Below are 21354 nucleotides of genomic sequence, written 5' to 3'. Positions count from 1 at the left end.
TCATGTGTGTGTTAACAGGGTCATGCCTATGTTCCCTCAACTCTACGTTCCCTCAGTTTAGGATTAGGCCTGGGGTTAGGGTTGGGGTTTTTGTTAGTGTTGAGGTAACATACAGTAGGGCTGAGGGAACATAGATGCTCCCATGTTAACGACTTAAATAATCCCTAGTCATATCTCTCACTCACACACACACACACGCACACGCGCGCGCACACACACACACACACACACACACACACACACACACACACACACACACACACACACACACACACACACACACACACACACACACACACACACACACACACACACACACACACACACACACACACACACACACACACACACACACTTTATTTTTAGTTTAGGGTGTGGGATTTCTGATGTGCCCAAAATAGGGATGGAAGGTTTAAAGTGTTGATATGATATAACATTTTTTGTTATTCTTTCAGCAACAGTGTAAAATCATACCACTGTACTATTTGCAAACTGTTAATAAAGTATTCAATCAATCAAAAAACAAGTGAAGTGTTGGACCAAAATGCAAGACGGGTTTTGATAACGAAGGTTTAGCAAAGGTTCTTCAGAAACAGAACATGTGCCAGTCAGAAGGCTGAGCGCCCACTACATACAAACACTCACACCAACAGTTAAACATTAAATGAAGAGACAGGGGAGTTTAAATAAACACAGAGACTAACAAGACACAGGTGAATAGTCTGACAATCAACACAGGGATAGGCTAGAATACAAACAGGACACAGGTGACTAGGGTTACTAATAATCAGGGTGCTAGACAAGTCAGCAAAGATAGAGCTACAAACAGGAAGCAACAGAACTACAAGACCAAATCACTAAATACTGAATAAAATGAACCGTTGGAAACTACTGGTACTGTAGATTCTAACTCTATCAAGCAGTGTGGATCTGGAAGGAGTGTCGGATACTGTAGAGAGACAGACTGTGTGGTGTCTGTCTGGTGGGACTGTGGGAGATGGAAATACTGAGGAACACCTGTCATCACAATCTGTTCTCTCCAGGTGATATAGAGCTACTGGAGACCTCTGATAATCTACAGCTTGATACGGTACTTACAAGAATCACTGTATATAACTCTCCCTCTTCAAATGGAACACTATTGCCAAAACAGATACAATCCATAGAGATCATGAAACCAAAAAAGAGAAATTATTCCATTACTGACCAAACTATAACAAACAACCAAATGTCTCCATTAAAACAGGACAATGCTTCATTGTTACATTCTCCCTCTCTGTCTCGCACTCTCTCGCTCTCTCTCTCTCTCTCTCTCTCTCTCTGTGATGCATCTATACACCATTCTCTCCTCTTTCCTTTCCCTGAGCTATCAAAGTCACAGCGCCACGAAAGAGAAAATAGACCTCCATCGTTTTGTAGGTCAGGGCTGGTTCCTCTCTGATAGACCAGGGAGAACCTTGTAATGCCATCCAGCAGCCCTCTGTCCTCTGAGATGGATGGACTTTATGTGGAGTGATGAGCGTAAACATAATATTGATGGGGGGTGGCCCCAGGCCCTCCTGGTTAATAGGTCCTGACACCTTGGCGTGGCTGATAGATCAGGGGCCAAACGGAGGAAGACTGCGGGCATGGAACGTCTTATTACAGGCTGACAGAAGGGTGTAGCCAGCAAGATACATCACCCTCTAGGGAACTCTCCCTTTCTTTTTGTGTGTGCGTAAGTGTGTGCGTGCTTACATGCGTGTGTGCGTGTGTTCGTGCGTGTGTGTGAGTGTGTGATGAGTGTGAGTGTGCGTGTGTGTGTAAGCGTGTGTGTGTGCGTGCGTCATCAAGGGTCATTTAGCAAACTGCAATCTTACGAGTGCCAAACTCCAAGCTACATGATGCTGCTATGCCTTCTGGTCTAGAAAGGGGCATATGCCGTCTGTGTGTGTGTGTGTGTGTGTGTGTGTGTGTGTGTGTGTGTGTGCGTGTGCGTGTGCGCGTGTGCGTGTGTGTGTGTGTGTGTGTGTTATAAACAAACAAACAAACAAATAAAAATTGTCTGTACTGTGTCACAGGTATTGTGTGTTTGTGATTGCTAAGAACGTGGTTGTTTGACGAAATTTTAAAAAAAGTAACGTTTTTGTGGTCCAGAAACATCATTGAACATTTCTGGAGAAACATTCAATGACGTTTTACTCTGGCAATAGGGTTGCCATATGGGACCAGCAAAGATGTAGCTAGGAGTGTGGCCTTGTAAAAGCCTTATTATCACATTTGTAATACTAGACCGGTGCCTACTCGGGAACGATGCAAGTCTGGAACAATTCATGTTGGGAATGCATGCCCCATCCGTTTATGCAATGCCCGTTGTACTTGTTGTACTAACTGCCAGAGTTGTACGCGTTCTCAGAGTACCCAGTGTGGTACCCACTACTACCATATGGAGATAAGGTTATCACTGACATTGTGTTGTTGACGTTCATGGGCATATCATGGGCATACGCTATTGGAGTTCCATTGTACACGCAATCATTTACATAATTGGAGTAGCGGCACAAACGCGACACAATAAAGCCCGGCCAATCCGTGAAGCCGATGGTTTGTCAAATCAAATCAAATCAAATCAAATCAAATCAAATCAAATCAAATCAAATCAAATTTATGTAGCACATTTCATACAGCAAGTGCAACCCAATGTGCTTCACTCTCCTCAGACGAGCCCTTCATACATCTGGCCAGCTCCTTTGTGCTTTCTGCACCAGCATCTTTCCTTAGTACATCCACGTAGGTTGGTGTTGGACGTCCTCTGTTGGTTCCCACAGTACAAGCTTTTTGACCGGGAATTCTCGGTGTCGGTGGCAGCTAGTGGCCGGCTAGTCTCATCCTCCTGACTGCTATCTTTGCTGATACACTTGGTAGTGCCCCGCAAAGACGCTTGTTGGTAATGTGCTCGTCCTGGTTGATGTTCAGTACCACACGTAACATTCTGGTGTAGCACCCGTCCAGATCAAATCAATTATAAACATTTTGAAAACATTAATGAAAGCAAAAAAGACAATCAATTTTTAAAGAAAACACAAAGGGGATTTTAAAAAATTGAAATAAAAAAGGAGTGATGCTAAAACCTAGGTAAAGGCAATGCTAAAAAGGTGTGTCTTAAGATTTCTTTTAAAATTGTCCACGGATTCAGAGAGCCACATTGCAAGTTCTCAGGCAGGCTATGCCACTTTGTAGGCCCATAGCTGAAGGCTGCTTCTCCATGCCTTTTAGTTCTAGTTTTATCCTCTGGAACGTTTAAGAGACCAGTGCCAGAGGACTTGAGACTGAGAGCTCTACCAGGCACATACCCAGAAAGCATTGCAGATAAATAGGCAGGTGCATTTCCATTTAGTGATTTAAAAACCAATAAAAGGATCTTAAAATCAATTCTAAAACTAACAGGCAACCAAAATGGGTGTGACGTGTGCTCCTCGTATGCGTGCTGCTGCGTTCTGGACTAGTTGTAACCGGACAACTTTCGGCATACTAGATAGGAGAGCATTATAACAGTCTATGCTGCTAGTGATAAAAGCACGCATTAGCCTTTCTGTGTTGGCCTGGGAGAGAAAACAACTAACAATATAAAAGTGATAAAACGATACTTCGGTGATGTTCATGATATGGACATTTTTTTAGAATCAAATATACACCAAACCTTTTTAACCTGTGCACATGATTTTAGTTTAGCAGAAACTGGTTCTCTATGAGCCCCATCCCCAATAATACAAATTTCCGTTTTGTCTTTATTTAGCTGTAGAAAGTTTTCTGACATCCGTAAATCAGGGAGGCTGATGCACACACCTGCCTAAACAGAGAGATTCGGTGCATCCTCCACAGCCCTGTGGACAGACAGACGGATACAGACAATTGTGGATTTGGTCACTTTTAACCAAGTGCATTGTTTATTTTATGCATTTATAAGATGATGACAGACAGGTCATTCCAGGAACCTGGGCTACAAAGGCAATGTCTGTATGGAATCGTATAACTGTTAGGACATTCTGCACAGTCCTTTCCTCTGCAGCCTCAGCCGTCAAACATTAACCCGATAAATCCCACCCAAAACTCCCAGCAGGTGCATGAAATATAATTCCCAGCAGTTACTGTAAATTATATGATCAGATAAGGAATATAGCCAGGTATCAGGACATTTAATCAGAGGTATCTTGGGGACATGGAGGCTGGCTGGAAGAGTGCCACAGTTCTGTGAATTCCCTTCCAGGGCTTTTTACTGTATGAATTACCCAGGAAGATCAATAGTCGTAGGTCTGGGGACTGTGGCCTGTACCGGACATATTTACAGTGTAAACACTTCCCCTTCTAGGCAAGGCAAGGCAGTTTTATTTGTAGGCTATAGCACATTTCAACAGCAAGGAAATTCAATGTGCTTTACACATAACGTTTATTTTTGGTTTTAGGGACAGAAAGCAGACCTTTCCCAGATGACCTGAGAGGTCTGGATGGTTCATGATATCGTACAAGATCATAAATGTATTTTGGCCCTAAACAATTTAAAGCTTTATAGACGAACAGTAGTATTTTGAAATCAATTCTTTGCCACACAGGGAGCCAGTGTAAGGATTTAAGAACTGGAGTGATATGCTCCACTTTCTTGGTATTAGTAAGGACTCGAGCAGCAGTGTTCTGAATCAACTGCAGCCGTCTGATAGATTTTTTTTAGGGAGAACTGTAAAGACACTGTTACAGTAGTCAAGTCTACTGAAAATGAATGCACACAAGTTTTTCTAGATCCTGCTGAGACATAAGTCCTTTAACCCGTGCTATATTTTTGAGGTTATACTGTAGTAGGCTGACTTTGTGATTGTGTTAATGTGGCTGTTTAAATTTAGGTCTAAGTCCATGACTATGCCAAGGTTTTTAACATTACCGATTGGAGTTGGGCGCTGACTTTTAATCTGTCTTCCTTGGCTCCAAAAACTATTACTGGTACTTCAGTTTTGTCTTTGTTTAATTGGAGAACATTTTGGCACATCCAATTGTTAATTTGCTCAATGCATTTACTCAGTGTTTGTATTGGACCATTATAGTCCTCTGTTGATACGGTTTTAACTATAACAATGGTAGTTTATTTAGCTTTATTTAGATAGTGGGAGCATATACAATGTACATATTGAACTGTAGGGGCCCTAGAATGGATCATTGCGGAACTCTGCATGTGATTTTTGTTGTGTAATGTGTAATTAGCAATAGATACAAAATAGTCTCTGTTCTCTAAATATGATTCAAACCAGTTAAGTACTGTGCCAGGTCTAGTAATATATTGTGGTCGACCGTGTCAAATGCAGCACTGAGATCTAAGAGTACAAAGACTGACATTTTTCCACTGTCTGTATTTAAGTGAATGTCATTGAAAACTTTGACAAGAGCTGTCTCAAAAACCTGACAAGAAGATATCCACACTATATTCCAGATGACCTGAATTCACCTATACAGACTGTACAACACCCACTCACACACACAGGGGGTTGGTATCTTCATATTTATTGAACCAGATGCCAGTTGTGATCTCAAGTCAGCACATAGTTTGTGTGCACACATCCCCGGGTATGGATTATTTTCATACAAAGCACCAAGTCAAATTACTTACATCAAATACACTCCTGACGAGCCATGGATACATTTTAAAAGCCTTTAATGTAGCAAAACAAAAACAGTAAAAAGCCGTCTAAGGCTCCCTTAAGCCTAAGGTTTTCCATTTAATCTATAGTCTTGTAAGCACCTCTTACAACCTGGTCTGGAGTTCTTACCTACTGAACTCTAATCGAGTGTTCTTAGAGTCTGGTTCTTAATGTCAACTGTTGCACAGATGTATATGCAGCATCCAAGCAATGTTAAATGACATCATCCATGTCAGACTGAGATACTGTACAATACAAGTCTTTTGTACAACACTAGTTCATGCCCGCATTTCCAACCACAGTCTGTCCAGAATATGGGACCGCAACCGCGACTACAGACTCCATAGCCTGCGGGTACCGCAACCACACAGATCCCTTAGCTGATGGTGAAAATGCCAATTTGGGAAAAGTTAAGAATCTGCTTCCTCACTCCCTGCATTATACCAATGGTAAATGCCCACGTGCGCTTTCTGATCGATTGGTACACTGAGGAGTGAGTGAGTCATTCTAGACTTATACAGAACTGTCAGCATACTGCATGAATGGAAGGACCTGTCCTCAATGCTTTCAATTTCATTCCCCTGGTGTGTCAGAAGTAGCAAACATGAACACACACACACACACACACACACACACACACACACACACACACACACACACACACACACACACACACACACACACACACACACACACACACACACACACACACACACACACACACACACACACACACACACACACACACTCTCTGCCAACCTCCATCTTTCTGCTGTGTCTTGGCTAGTGTCTTGGTTACCATACCAGCCCATATGTCAGCAGCTCTCTGGGGAGCAGGGCACTAGTATGCAACCAATCAGCTTACAGAGAACGGTGGGAAAAAAAACGCAGAAACAGAGTGCTGTGTGATCTCTGAAAGCCATTCATCTGCATTGCTGCAGTTTGTTTACAAACCTGCTCCACTGGTTCATGATGTCAGAACAATGATCAAAATGTCTGCCGGGTTCAAACGATGTGCAGACCAGCCACTTTTGCACTTTTGTGCATACCGTCGCTGTCGGGCGGAAACCTTGTATGTCCAAAACCGTTCCATTTTTAAATAGTGAAAATAGCCGATCTACAAGCTCACAACGCGTCGCATTGCAACCCGTACAGACAGCTCGTACACCCACACGTACCCACCCACACACACCCACACATATTGTGTGTGCACGCACGCACGCACGCACGCACGCACGCACGCACGCACGCACGCACGCACGCACGCACGCACGCACGCACGCACGCACGCACGCACGCACAGTCCAAACGCATTCAAACCTCATAACTGCCGATCACTGTCATCAAGATTCCTGCTCCATAGCTGGCATAATAGTTTCTACCCCTGTAAGTATGGCCGGGGCCTTCTCCATACATAAATCAGACCCATTCCACTCTGATGAAAGATTTAATCTCCGCCCGACGACACAGAAAATCCATCTTCGCAGACGAGAAAGCCATCTCTGTGCTGACATCTCACACAATGGCAGCTCCATCAGCATGCGGCCGCTCCGGAGGAAGGCATGCAAGCTTTGAGAGTTCAGACAGCCTCCTTCTTCCATCCTTCACCCTCCAGTGCCTCCTGAACTTGAGGTCACGGTTCTTATTTCATCTATATGTTATTTATCCCATTCGATCCGCGAACGCATCTCTGTCATTTTTAGATGTCATTGGCTACTCAAAAATATAAGATCTACAAGCTTGTAGATCTGCAATTTATTTTTTTTGAACATTGAACATTGAACATTTTTGCAAATCTTTGAATGTATATATTTTAAAGTGAACATTTATCATTTGTCAAATGTTCATTTGTGAAACATTTGACAAATGTCTTCTAAATCCTAACAGTTTTCTGAAAAACTGTTGTTGCTATATCAGTGGTGCTCAAACTTTTTCTAGTCAAGGACCCCCAAAATTATGTGTTTTTTAGGCCGCGGATCCCCATCAAAATATGTTGTTCCAGGGACCCCCAGAAGCAAAGATTTAAATTCAAAATGTTGTTTAAAAAAATATATGTATTAAAAGATTTGCACAAAATCGAACATTTAATGTACAAGATTTTTAAAAAATCGCAGATCTAAAAGCTCATATTCATTGCTCATATGTCATAGTGCGACACTTGAGCTATGTATATCTGCTATTTTTATAGCCAAAGTATAAAATAATGGTGATAGCTAAAATCTAAAATGACACAGATGCGTTCCCAGATTGAATGGGTTAAGCAGCTGCTAGCACTGAGGTTACACATCCCCCTTCTCCCAAAGGCACCTGCTGGGAGAAAACGTCATCTTCTCATCTCAACATCTCACTGAACTCAGTGCTAGACAAAGAGGGGAGTCAGACGCAAACAGCAACAAGCAGGATGACAAAATATGGAAACAAAGACATGATGGGATTGGAAGAACCTGGACATAATTATACACAGAAGAATACCAGGTCCATGTTCCCTCCCTGAATGAAACAGTCCAGAATTGATGGTGTAGTTTGATGAAAAAAGCGTTTTCTTTGTGTCAATCTTAAAGGAGCACTTCAGTTTTTTTTTTACATTATGTTGACATAATTGGTTCTCACTAATGCTCTTAATAAGATTATAAGACACCATGTCTGTCTACAAACTGTGTCTCAAGGATGGGCTGTGGAAAAGTCCGGAACTTGCCTACCAATGACATCATCGGTGGTAATTTCAAATATTTCATTTTCTTTTTGGGCGGTGTAGCCGCCCCTATAAGTGGGGTTGGGACACCTCATTAGTACACCCTTCGCTGTACTGTGATTGGCTCATAATTAGTACACCCCTAGCATTAGTACACCCCTAGCTGTACTGTGATTGGCTGACTCTATTGGCTGACTCTATTCAGCACTGTGATTGACTAGCGAGACACATGATGAAAATAATAACCTATAAATAGGACTATGCACTTAAAAAAAAACATTTCTTTTTAAGTGAGCTTCCATCACTGTGATGACCACTGTGATGACCACATCGGCCACTTCACACTGGGTGTGATTTTTTTATTGATGCGAGGACAATGGCTTCTATGTCAGCATGCTACCTTACACCAGGAAGAGACAGACAATGGTTTCTATTTTCTTGGAATCCCCATCGATGATGTCATTGGTAGCCAGGTTTCTGAACTGTCCACAGCCAACCTCTGAGACGCAGAGAGAGAGATGGAAATGATGAAATCTTCCAATGAGCATTAGTTGAGGACCAATTGAATGAATTTCCTCAGTGCCTCAAGAAAATGACTGTGAGGAAGAAAATGTGCCTCGAACATTTGTCTTCAATATCATCAGACCTCCAGCAGTGGAGCTGAGAAACTAGATAAACGGACAAACTTTCAAGGCTCCAGATTTCTTTTTGGCTACATGATGCCTTAAACCAGTGGTTCTTAAACCTTTTCAAGTCAAGGACCTGTATTATAGTATATATGTAAATGTATTTGGCCGCGGACCCCAATCTGAAAACATTTTGTGCCAGGGACCATGCACCAATGTTCCAAAATAGCAGATCTTTTAACGAAGTGACGCACTGTGAGCTTGTAGATCTGTTATTTTTTAATAGCTAACATAGAAATGAATAAAGTTGTTAAAATTATTGTGATGCTGTGTTAACTACTTTAGCTGGGGACCCCCTGGAACAGGGGGTCCCCAGCTATCATGTGTGTTTCAGTAGCCATTTGTTTTCATGTGTATTGGATCATTTTAGTAGTGTGTAGTTTTTGACAGGTAGGTTTGCGACAATTTGTCAAAGCTTTTCAGACTGAAGAAAAAAATTAACTGCACAAAGAAAATTCACAGGCTTCTGATTCACTGTAGTGTAGAAATTCCTTTTGATTCACAGTAACATTGTCTGGTTGCTGTGTAGCCTGCAATCTTCTATGCTGTTGTAAAATGGTACTTGGTGCATTTATGTAGCACCTTTGTCCAAAGCACATGCGTTCCCGGATTGAATGGGTTAACCCAGGGGGAGCTGGGAATCGAACTGGGCTCCCAAATGCCCACTCTACCACCGACCTGAGTCACTGGGTTTATGTGTCTGTCTGTCTGTCTGTCTGTGTGTGTGTGTGCAGCTAATCTTGCAAACTGCTGGACCGATTAGTGTCAAACTTTTCAAATCTTTCAAATCAGGCCGCTTTATGTTTTGGCCTAAAACTCTTGAACTGTAGGTCGACTACTATACAACTGGATTCTGACAAGTCCCGGAAAAGACACGCTGTGATTGGCCAGTAGTCAAGAAGCGTGCCCCTATAGCGGCCGCGATACAGTTCGCTCCAATGAACTGCAGTGGCCAATGAGGTATCTAGGTTTCTATATCTATGCTCCTCACTGGCAGGTGAGCCAGTGGTGTACAATAGCAGTGGAAATCAGTGGGAGGAATTAATTCGTATAACTTAAATTAAATTAGAAGAAAAAGGGAGGTAAAATAATTGTGTAATTTAAATAATATTTCAAAAACATCATGAGCACATCTTCAGATCGACGGCAAATTTTAATCACACACTGACTCTAAACAGTAAGCAGCCTCTACAAGATTTTACAAATGCTACAAATGTCAGTTAGTTGCAGTTTTGTTCAACAAATTGGGTACATATGATCTCCGGAGTCATGGGTGTGTAATGAGCATCAAACAGGGTTTTGATATGCCATACTGTTTGCCTGTGATTGGCTTCAAAGATGAGTCTGAGCGGCATTTCTTACAACAAAAATGCAATCAACCAAATTGGAATCACATGGTGAGGGGTCTCAATTAGCACACCTCTGAAAACACTCAATCGCTTCTGCCCAGGGGGGGGGGGCACAAAAAAGTTTCACCGTATGTCGTATACAGTAAATGCTATTTCCTCCCGCAGCTTCCTAAGGTCTTGGAGGCTGCAACAACCCAAACCTTGTACCGCCTTGCTCTGGCGGAGGCATGTGCTCTGTGGAGCGACCTTTTCTAGTGGGCTCACTGTACTTTCTTGTCATGGCTGCCAGTTCCCACCTGATGTTGTGTGGGAGTCCTGACTGTTCCAGACCATACTGAATAACAGCTAGCTTGCATAATGTCTTCAGACAAGGACATAGGTCTAAGATGATGGACAGGTCATAGCAGGGAGTGGTACAACGCAAGTGCCATCCTCCAAAGAGGATGATCCAATCTCCCACAATGCAGCAGCGCAGACTAGACAGACTACTCGGGCCTCTCCCCTTGGGATGAACCTTCTTCCAGGAGAATGTGTCTGGTTTGAATTTCCACAGAGTATTCAATGACCCAGGGTACGTCGAGTTGCAGCCACCAAATATATACAGCTCTCCATTGTAGGCAAAGGCCGAATGACCCGCGCGTACTTTTGGACGAAGCTGTGCAGAAGGCATACTCAGCCAGCAGCTGGTCTCTGTGTCAAAAACATAGATGTTGTTGTGGTATGTGAACCGGCCCCCTTGGCCCCCGAATACAAACATCTTTGTCCCGATGATAGTTGCAGAGTGACCTGATGAAGCAAGTGGCGAGGTGCCTCCGGTGTTAATTAAAGTCCAAACCATTGTGGTGCTGTCCAATCTGTAGATGTCATTAGTGCGTCCAGTCAGCCAGTTGTATCCTCCATAGATATACATGACCTTCCCCATGACACAGGCTGAATGGTCGCGCCTCGCCTCTGGAACAGTCCCGGAAATCTTGGGCGTGAACCACGCGTGGTTGTCGACATTAAACGCATACAGCACGTTGCTGTACTCCAATGGGTTAATAACCCCACCCCAGATGTAGATGATGTCTTCTATCTGAACAGCTGTGTGGCTTAGGCGCCTGGAGGGAACCTCGAGGGGACGTTTTCCTCTTCTATTTCTCACTGCGGGCAACTTCACCCAGCGCAGAGACAGTGTGTTGAAGACGTGCACCTCGATCTGATCCATGTCTTCCGCGTAGGCCTCTCCAAAGATGTAGACCTTGTTCCCCACTGATACAGCAGCACGATTGTCTCCCTTTGGTCCTCCTTCCAGATGGACCGTCCAGTGAGACATTTCACACACCTAGTACCAGTGTGGATGAATGTATATATTAGTTAAGTTTCACACTCCAGCACCATGTGGATGGTGTGGAGGATGATCGTTTGTAGGCTAGTTCTTGCTCTGTAAAAGTATTGCGTTCTCTGCCACTTATATTGGTGCAGCAGCACAAGCGACCCACGGAACATGGCCAATCCGTGAAGTCAATGGGTTGGGTTAGCCAGGCATGCCTGTTGATTCTCACTAATTTGTCAAATCGATCACCAAAGCCACAAGTAATTTTGTCCAATTGTAATTTGAGGACAGACATTTAGGTCAGTTTTAAATAGAGATGGATAGACAACCGACGGCCCACGGTTATGGACTTCAAGTTTTTTTGCCAGACCCAGGGGGTCGGCCTACATGAGGCTTTGTCGGTCGGTCGGTCTGTCCCTCTTTTCCTACCCAGCCAATCAGATGTCGGCATGACGTCACCTCGATGTTACCTCGAGTATTTAACCACTAGGGGTCTGGCACATCCAGGTCTCATGGTCTAGTTTCCTTTGGGCTTGTCGGGACCGAGTTGGTCGCAAGGAGAGACACAGGGAAACTTTGTTGGTTTTAAAAATATTTGTTGCAAATAAATGATTTAACAGATAACAAAAATAAGTGTGCTCAAAATAAATCAACTTAAATAGCTAAACAAAAACTGAACTGAACAACACAACTGAACTGAACCTTAACTGATCAAAATGACACATGAGGTGGACATCTATAGGGACGGGTCAAACCACTGTTAACACAAAGGGGGAAAAGACAAAGACTACCATTTAAACACACTCTAATAACCCTGCCCCTCCCCATGGTGCAGAGAGACTGTGGTACAGTCCAATTGTCCACATTAGCTGCAGATATGGAGCAGCTGATTCCCATTCCTTTGGCCAGCCCATCATGTCCATTTCTGTCAGCAGCCTCCCACAGAACTGGTAACTCAAAGAAAACTCAGTCAACTCAAATGCAAATAAACTCACAGAAAACTAAACAATAAACTGTTATTTCAAATATATATTAGAGTGCATGTGTGTATAATATACAACTGAAAATAAACATTAAACTAGAAATATTGTTCCTGAAGAAACAATGTGGGCTCGCTTTAAAGCCAAAAAAATGTAGTTATAAAAAGTACAAATTCAGTTTGACTCTGTATCTCTGTCTTTGTGTCGTGTGTGGGTGCAGACTTGCCTCCGGTTGATCAGATCGGGGCACCCGTTATCATTCTCCTAATTGTCATCTGTTAAACACCTACCCCTACTTGTGGGGTGCTTCCCCCTGGCTCCAGTGAGCTTGTAGATTAGCTATTTACTATGGTTTAAAGTGTGTGTGTGTGTGTGTGTGTGTGTGTGTGTGTGTGTGCCCAGTGTTTTCGTAAAGTCACTGTGACCAAATGTTTTACACTACAGATATTTATTTTACATCACCAAGTGCGCACAGGTCTGCTCTCCGATTTAATCCAAAGATCTAAGCTGTGTGATGTATACATTTTTAATTAAGACCATTAATATAAACCCATGTACCTATACACTCTAGCAATCAGTAGCAGCTGGTGCTACCTAATCTGTCAGTCATTGGCTGCTCAGTGGTGCTGCAAATTAACTAAGTATATTTACTCAAGTACTATCCAAGTGCTTACAATGCACAGTTTAATTTTGAGGTCCTTTTACTTTACTTTCCATTTTTGTTACTTCTACTCCACTACAATGACAGCATTTGACAGCTTTAGTTACTTGTTACTTTGCAGATTTGATTATTAATACAAAACCTACAGTAACCACATACAGCCGATCTACAATGTGACGCGTTATGAGCTTGTAGATTGGCTATTTTGTGAACATTTGAGTACTTTTACTTTGGTACTCAAAGTACATTTTGATGCTAAAACGTTTGTACACTGCAAGCTCCCCCCCCCCCCACACACACACACACACACATACACCCCATACGCCACCACCACCCCCACCCCACCTACCACATCACATGAAATACCCCCTCTGTCATACAAACTATACAAAAGAAAAGCCGATCTACAATGTGATGCGTGATGAGCTTGTAGATCTGCTATTTTGGAAAAAGGTTGACAGTCTTTGGAAAGTGTGAGTAGATGTGGCGGCAGTGGCTCAGGGGTAGAGTGGCCGATAGAGCGCCCGGATGGCAACTGCGAGCTTCACAGTTCGATCCCGGGCTCCCCCAGAATTAATGTCGAAGTGTCCTTGAGCAAGATCCTTGAACAACCCCTAATTGCTCCCGATGAGCAGGTGCCTTGCATGGTTTCCTCCGCCATCTGTGTGTGAATGGGTGAAATGTTGATGGCAATAATTTTGTCAATTTCAAGCTCCAATTTAACACTAATGGTGTGTATTGGTCAACATAACCCCACACAACTCCCTCCACCCCCACCACGCCCCATACCCCCTCTCTCTTTCACACACACACACACACACACACACACACACACACACACACACACACACACACACACACACACACACACACACACACACACACACACACTTTAAACCATAGTAAATAGCTAATCTACAAGCTCACTGGAGCCAGGGGGAAGCACCCCACACCCATCACTCCTGCCCCCTATACCCCTCCATCCCCTTACTACCATCGGCTATTCAAGTAGGCGTTTAACAGGTGCCCCGATCTGATCAACCGGAGGCAAGTCTGCACCCACACACGACACAAAGACAGAGATACCGAGTCAAACTGAATTTGTAATTTTTATAACTACAGTTTTTTGGCTTTAAAGCGAGCCCACATTGTTTCTTCAGGAACAATATTTCTAGTTTGTGTCTTGGTCCATGGCACTGAGATCAGCCAATAGGTAACAAAACGTCTGAGTCACCACATAGTCTGCAGGGGTCGTGGTTATGTGCAGTATGTGCGGTTATGTAAGACTAAATATAATATAATATGATATGATTGTACTGTACTCACTGTATCTATGAAACCCTAACAAGTTGAATAAGAAATATGTGAACACATTTTTCCGTTTCTTTTCTCCACTTTGACCATTTACGAAAATGAAATCTAAAAACGTCAAAATTGTACGGCTAGATATTTGCCCAAAGTATGTCTGTAAAATAATTAAAAGCTGTTTAGACCAAGCGGAATACTAAATAGCAAACATAGTTTGTGGGTGCAGATGGCTTAACAAATGCACGCATGTGCGTGCGTGCATGTGACACACATACACCCCCTCAGGCTTTCCTATGTCTGAGACAACACTCCACACCTAACACACACAGAGTCGTCTCAGCTCTGATGAATCACACCACTGCCATTAATTTATGGTGTCAGGGTTGAGTTAATACGGAGGAATGTTAAACAGGAAACAGAGCCTCCTAGCCCACTCTGAATACAGCCGATACTGTTACCATGACAACTGCAGCCAGAGGACAACTTTTACAGCAAACAAGAAAACAAAAAACAAGATGGGTGTAATCATGGCGTGGCTTCCCTGAGGCGGTTGTCCATAACCGCTGATCCGGTGCATGTCTGTAGTTTCACGTATCTCGAGGAACTTCCGAACGACCGAGTTTGAAGTCGATCAGGGAACTCCATATATGAGCATGAAAGGGACACAGGCCGATAGACGGTGCGAAAAGATATTGATAAACCCAGAAATCCCCATATATGGAGTACCCTGGCGTTGTATTGGTATCCTAGACTGGTCTGTACATATTTGGGCATGCCTGATATGGAACTCCATATATGGGGATAAAAGGGACACAGACAGACAGACGGGTACAATGGGTACTCTGATAACGTGTACAACGGGTATTGCATAACTGGGTGGGGCATGCATTTCCAACTTCGTTCCCGACTTGCATCGTTCCTGAGCAGGCCGGTACCCAACAGGCACCGGTCTAGTTGATTAAAAGGGGTTTAATTCAACGTGGCCAGTCCAAGACAAACTCTCATCTTGTTGTGTCTGGAAACAAACAAGATGAAAGAAAATCTATGGACTCACAGCATCAGAAAACTCTAATTTATTCTCAAGTAATTACTTAATGAATTCTATGTCTTTGAATCTAAATATTCAGTTTAGTTTTGACACATTCTCAGTTTTGGGGACTCTGTATGGTTATTAATGGACTCCCAATGTTTTGCTTTAATTGGTCAGATATGTTCATTAGGACATGGACAGGTAGAAAATAATTTGCCAGAAGAAATTAATCAGGTATTGTTTAGAGTCATTCTTCTTCATGCCAGAGTTCTAATCAGTCTCCATATTCTCCTGACAACAAGATAATTGATTGATTGGCCAATAGAATAAAGTAACACATGGTGACACATGGGTTAGTCACATCAATTATGAGCTGTAACCATACTTAAAGTGTGTAAAGTGTTTTTTAAATTCTGTTATTCGGTTAGTGACAGCCAGGTAAATAACTTTGCTGTAGTCACATTTTACTTGACGTGGTGCAACATTTTGTGAGCTTGTAGATCTGCTATTTTTGAAAGATATTGACAAATCTTGACGCTTATCTTATAGGGCTCCCTGTCACAAAATATTTTCAAATGGGGATCTGCGACCAAATACATATACATTTGTCATGAAAACCAAATGAGAACCACTGCTTTAGAGTAGGTTGGGTTACCCTCCATATATTCATCTCACATCACATGGATATTCTTCTTTTGTGTATCATCATCAGATGTCCAGCTCAATGTGGTGCAGCCACGCCCACATCAAAGAGGCCGGCCTCGGATCGTGGTCTTTACAGGGCACAGGTGGTGATTATGTGATCGGCAGTCTGCTCAAGCTCCCCGCACTCTCCTACTTCACTGTCTGCCAGGCCCCACTTCTTCATAGATGTTGTGAAGCGGCCAATCCCTGTACGCAGTCGATTCAGCGAGGTCCATTGCCGGCGTCTCCTGGGTCCCAAATGTACAGTAGCAGAGACAACGTGTGGGCCCAGCTGACTCCCACTCCTGTTTCCAGGATGCCTCCATCCACGCCTTCCTCAGGGATAGAACTGAGCATCTCTTGTGCCGCCTTGTTGTATGGGTGGCGGGAGTTGAGTCTGTTTGGAGGCAACGTTATCGTAGTGGTGTCATGCAGGATGTGCCAGTCATGTTTCTGGGCTTTTCTTTCCAGGGCGAGGGTAGCAGCCTCTCATCGGAGGCCGTCCGGGGAAATTCCTGCTAGGACTGGGGGCGATCTGGGATAGTCCTCAGCAGTCCTCTTCAGATGGAGTCTGCAGTGCCAGACGGTGTCATAGGTGACTGTCAGGTCCAGGAACACTACCCCAATTACAAAGTAATTGCTAAGTTTAGTTGGAGGACGTTCTGAGACTTCCGGCTCTTAGGACACGAATATACAGTGGATACAGGATATATAGAGAGCAATTTATAATAGATAAAGTATTTGGGCCAATAGTCTGCAATACCTCCTTGAGGAATCTAGTGGATCATGTGAAACAGAAGAGCCAAGGAGACAAAGTGAGAGAAGAGGCACGGGCAGGCGGTTTTCACAGGTAGTCACATGACATTTTGACGGCCAACGTTTCAGTTGTTTTACTTATATAAAATGCCTATAGCCATACACTTTCTGAAAATGCAGATGCAAGCTATAGCATGACGAACACAGATGTTTGTGGAATGAGTTATAGCCTACAGCGAAGTAAATTAAGCATAAGCCTCTCGCGATGAAAGCAGAAGTGCTCTGATCTGTTCAGAATTACGTGCAGGATCTTACTGTCATTGGAGCTGGGAGGGTCACGCACACATATTGCATTGCATTAGGCTGTTACATTGTAATGCCATGTTTGTCCTAGTGATGACAACATACTGTACCACACTACTTTTTGATGTGTTCACTGTTCATAGATTTGTTTCCATAGCAAGCCTGTCTACTCCGGTCTCCCCCCTTGCCCTGTGCCTTTGCATACACACACAACCCCAAAACATTGTCATCACATGCATCCATCAAAAGATAGAGGCAGGTGGGGCATGCCTCCTGGCGGAGAGTGCCCCGTTCTAGTTCAGTCTGTAACCTGATGCATCTCTCCCTGCCATCATCCGTTGCATTTTAATGAGGCAGAAGCAATGCTGTGAAGCTGCTGTTAATAAATCTGCAAATGAATCATGACTCGGATTCGCTATCGATGTCCCCTATATGAGGTGGCAGATCCAGGCCAGGCCTGTGTGTACCTTCTGTCATCATTATCCTGGCCTATCAGACCAACCAGCAATCTGACCAGCCTGGCCATGGTGGGAGGCAGCTCTGACGGTCCATATAAGTGAGCATTCATTCTGTTTACTGCCAGGCAGCCTGCACAGTGATTGAAAACTGATTGAAGGAGCGCTGTATTTCTCCAGAGGAACGTCATCTCAGGTAGCAAGCAAAACGAGGGGACGTCTCTGAGGTTTCACTTTCAAAGGGTCAACTTTTTATTTGCATGCAATTGTTTGTCCTGATATCTGATAAAAATTTCAAATGTAACCAGGTGAATCCAAATAACGACTGGGAGGATAGAAAATTAGCAGTTCTAGAGGTCCTGGTAGAACAGAAAACCAGCAGTGCTATGGGGTCTTGGTAAGATAGAAGACTACTAGTACAACAGGTCCTGGTAGGACAGAAAACCAGGAGAACTAAAGGTCCTGGTACAGTAGTACCCTCTCTTCGTCAAGATAGAAGCAACCGAAAGTAGGAATGCTTGTTTCTTAAGTTGAATTGTTTACTTGAACATTTGGTGCAGAGAATAGTGTTTTAGGAATTTTTAACAAGTGTTATCATAATTACTGATTATAACCTTCATGATAAAATTGTTATCATGTGATTGCCAAATTGCTTTCAGGTTTCATCAGCGGTTAATTTAACCGTAACAACAACTCACATTCATTTATATTTCAGTGGCTGTTTATCACTCGTGGGAAAAATTAAACAGACATCATTAAACATGGTTTCCTGTGTTATCTGCCATGGCGCATTCAGAGCACGCACCTCTGTGGAGGCACTACCTTACTACCGTATCCATTAAGTAGAACGTGAACTCAATTTCCAGACCATGCCAGTTATCTGTTTTTCGATGTAAAATGTTTCCCATGTAATTTAAACTACTTTGAATTTAATTGAGAGAGGTGGGTTCTAGATTGGAGAAAAGCGAGGGAGAAGAGCAAATTATTGAGAGGAGAGAGGTGAGCGGAAGGAGAGAGATGAGAGGGATAGAGAAGAGGAGAGAGTGAGGGTTTCAGGTTTGGATGTATATACTTTGTCATACGACCTGGTCCCACAAGAATAGCAGATCTACAAGTTCACAACGCATCGCATTGTGATGCATTGTGAGCTATATACTGTACATTTTATAAAACATTTGGGAAATTTAAAATAAAAATACATGATTTTCACCTAAGACATGCTGAAAATAGAGATGCCAGGGTGGAAGTCTTTAAGCGGAGAGGTGACATGCAAAATGGATGTGAGAGTGTGTGGAGGAAGGTTTATCTTTATGGAGCAGGGGGTGGGGGGCCTCATATAGAAATGTGACATTCATTAAACACTCAGCTCAGAGAGAGTGGCGTGCTGCTGTGAGGTTATGGCAGCCTTGATCCTGATTCATTTGACAGAGTACACCTCTCAATAACACCATATCAGAGAGAGGTCCCTTGTACTGAGCCTTAGTGGAAAATGCCCTCACACACCCACACACCCACACACACACACAAACACACACGCACACACACGCACGCACACACGCACACGCACGCACGCACGCACGCACGCACGCACGCACGCACGCACGCACGCACGCACGCACGCACGCACGCACGCACACGCACACGCACACGCACACACACACACACACACACACACACACACACACAGTTCCTCTGCGTGACCCCTCAAATCAGCAATTCAGGAAGGCTGGTTCCTCATATGAATGCTTGCTCACGTTTAGACACTAATCAGTTTATGTAAAGTAATGGAGTGGGAATGGGAACAGAATCATCAATCATGAAGATTAAATGAGCATGTAATGAAATAAAATGCAACTCTTCATTTTATCGGTTTCAGCCAGGTCATTGATCACTGTGCTGTGTGGATTAACTGCACAATTAACTGTTTTAATTAACATTTACTGAATAATGCACAGTTCCACCAATTATTATACTACGTATATGCAGTGGCCATGGGCAATTTTATTATTAACTACTGTATGCTGGCCGTTGGTAATTAATTATTATTCCCCTGTATGCACTTGTTGATAATTAATTATTATATTCTCCTGTATGCACTGGCCGTCCAAAACCGTTACTTTTCAGGAAATAGAAAAAAGAACCTGTGTTCCAATGGATACAAAGTAGTTATTATTTATATATTTGTTAATATTTATAAAAACCCACAAACATACTTTGTTATACCACTATTATCATATCATTATCATATTGTCATTATAGGTGAAAAAAATATTATTATTATTATTACTACATATGGAAGTCCTTGTGTGAATCCAATATCTCTGCCTGGTGGAGAAACATAGCAATTGGAAGTTTGGTTCAAAACTGTATTTTACAACTATTTAAAAAAAAAAGTATTCTGCATGAGCACATACATATTGTACATACATACATACATACACATACATACACATACATACACATACATACATACTGTACACATACATAATAAACCTGTGTAAATTTGCTTTAAATGAACGTTTTAAAGAACCATTTATCTTTGGAATCCAAACTGGAACAGTTTGGATTAGTCCTCCCACTGCCGTTATCAAGTATTTTTCTAAAATGTGTATTGAAGGCCAACATGTAACATTAAATTCAGCTCAATGAAATGCTGAAAAAAATACATAAATACATTTGTAGGCCTATGATCTAAAGCCTGATCGATACAGAAATATCTGTTGTAGTGAATTTGGTCTCACAATCTGTCATCATGAATTGTGTCTACTCACAGGTCTAGAGTAGAACAACAGGGATTTATTTGTCAGAAGAACCTGGGCCACAAAGGGATAAGGGTTATGTAGCTTGCACAATAACACACTATACAAAACACTATACAAAACAAATTCACAAGTCCACACAGTAGCCTAACTTACATATGAAAATACTATTCTAGCTATCCTGTTAGCCACCCTGCTCCACCTTGTCGCCATGATTAGCTTGGAGAAACCCACAATTTTTTTACTGGCTAAACTGGACTGTTTGAAATTACAACTTTATCTAACTGATATAATCTACTGTACCAAATATGTATAGACCATAAATAACCCAATGGTTGTGACGTGTGTCCTTCCATTCTTGCCCACAACTAATGCTGTTTTCATCTTGGTCTTGATCAGTCACTATAAATTGGAAGAAAGGCATGACAAACTAACAGCCTACATATGTGACAATATAAACGTATTCACTTAGTTTTGGTTTTGGTGTTAAAAACTGAAACACGTTGAACAATATTAGATTACGCACTTTTATTTAGAAAGAGTCCCAAAAATAAACAAGTTACCACACATTCCATACAAAATGTTAGAGAAGAGTGTGGATATGTGATGAGATAAGAAATGACTGCCTATTTTTCTATTTTCAATTACAAAAAAGCAACAGTGATAATGATATGACATTACGCCTCCAAGACCACTCAAACAGAGGCATGTGA

The sequence above is a fragment of the Gymnoscopelus braueri genome, assembly GCF_963280865.1.
Source record: "Gymnoscopelus braueri genome assembly, chromosome: 20".
In the NCBI taxonomy this organism is placed as follows: domain Eukaryota; kingdom Metazoa; phylum Chordata; class Actinopteri; order Myctophiformes; family Myctophidae; genus Gymnoscopelus; species Gymnoscopelus braueri.
This window is presented reverse-complemented; position numbering follows the sequence as displayed.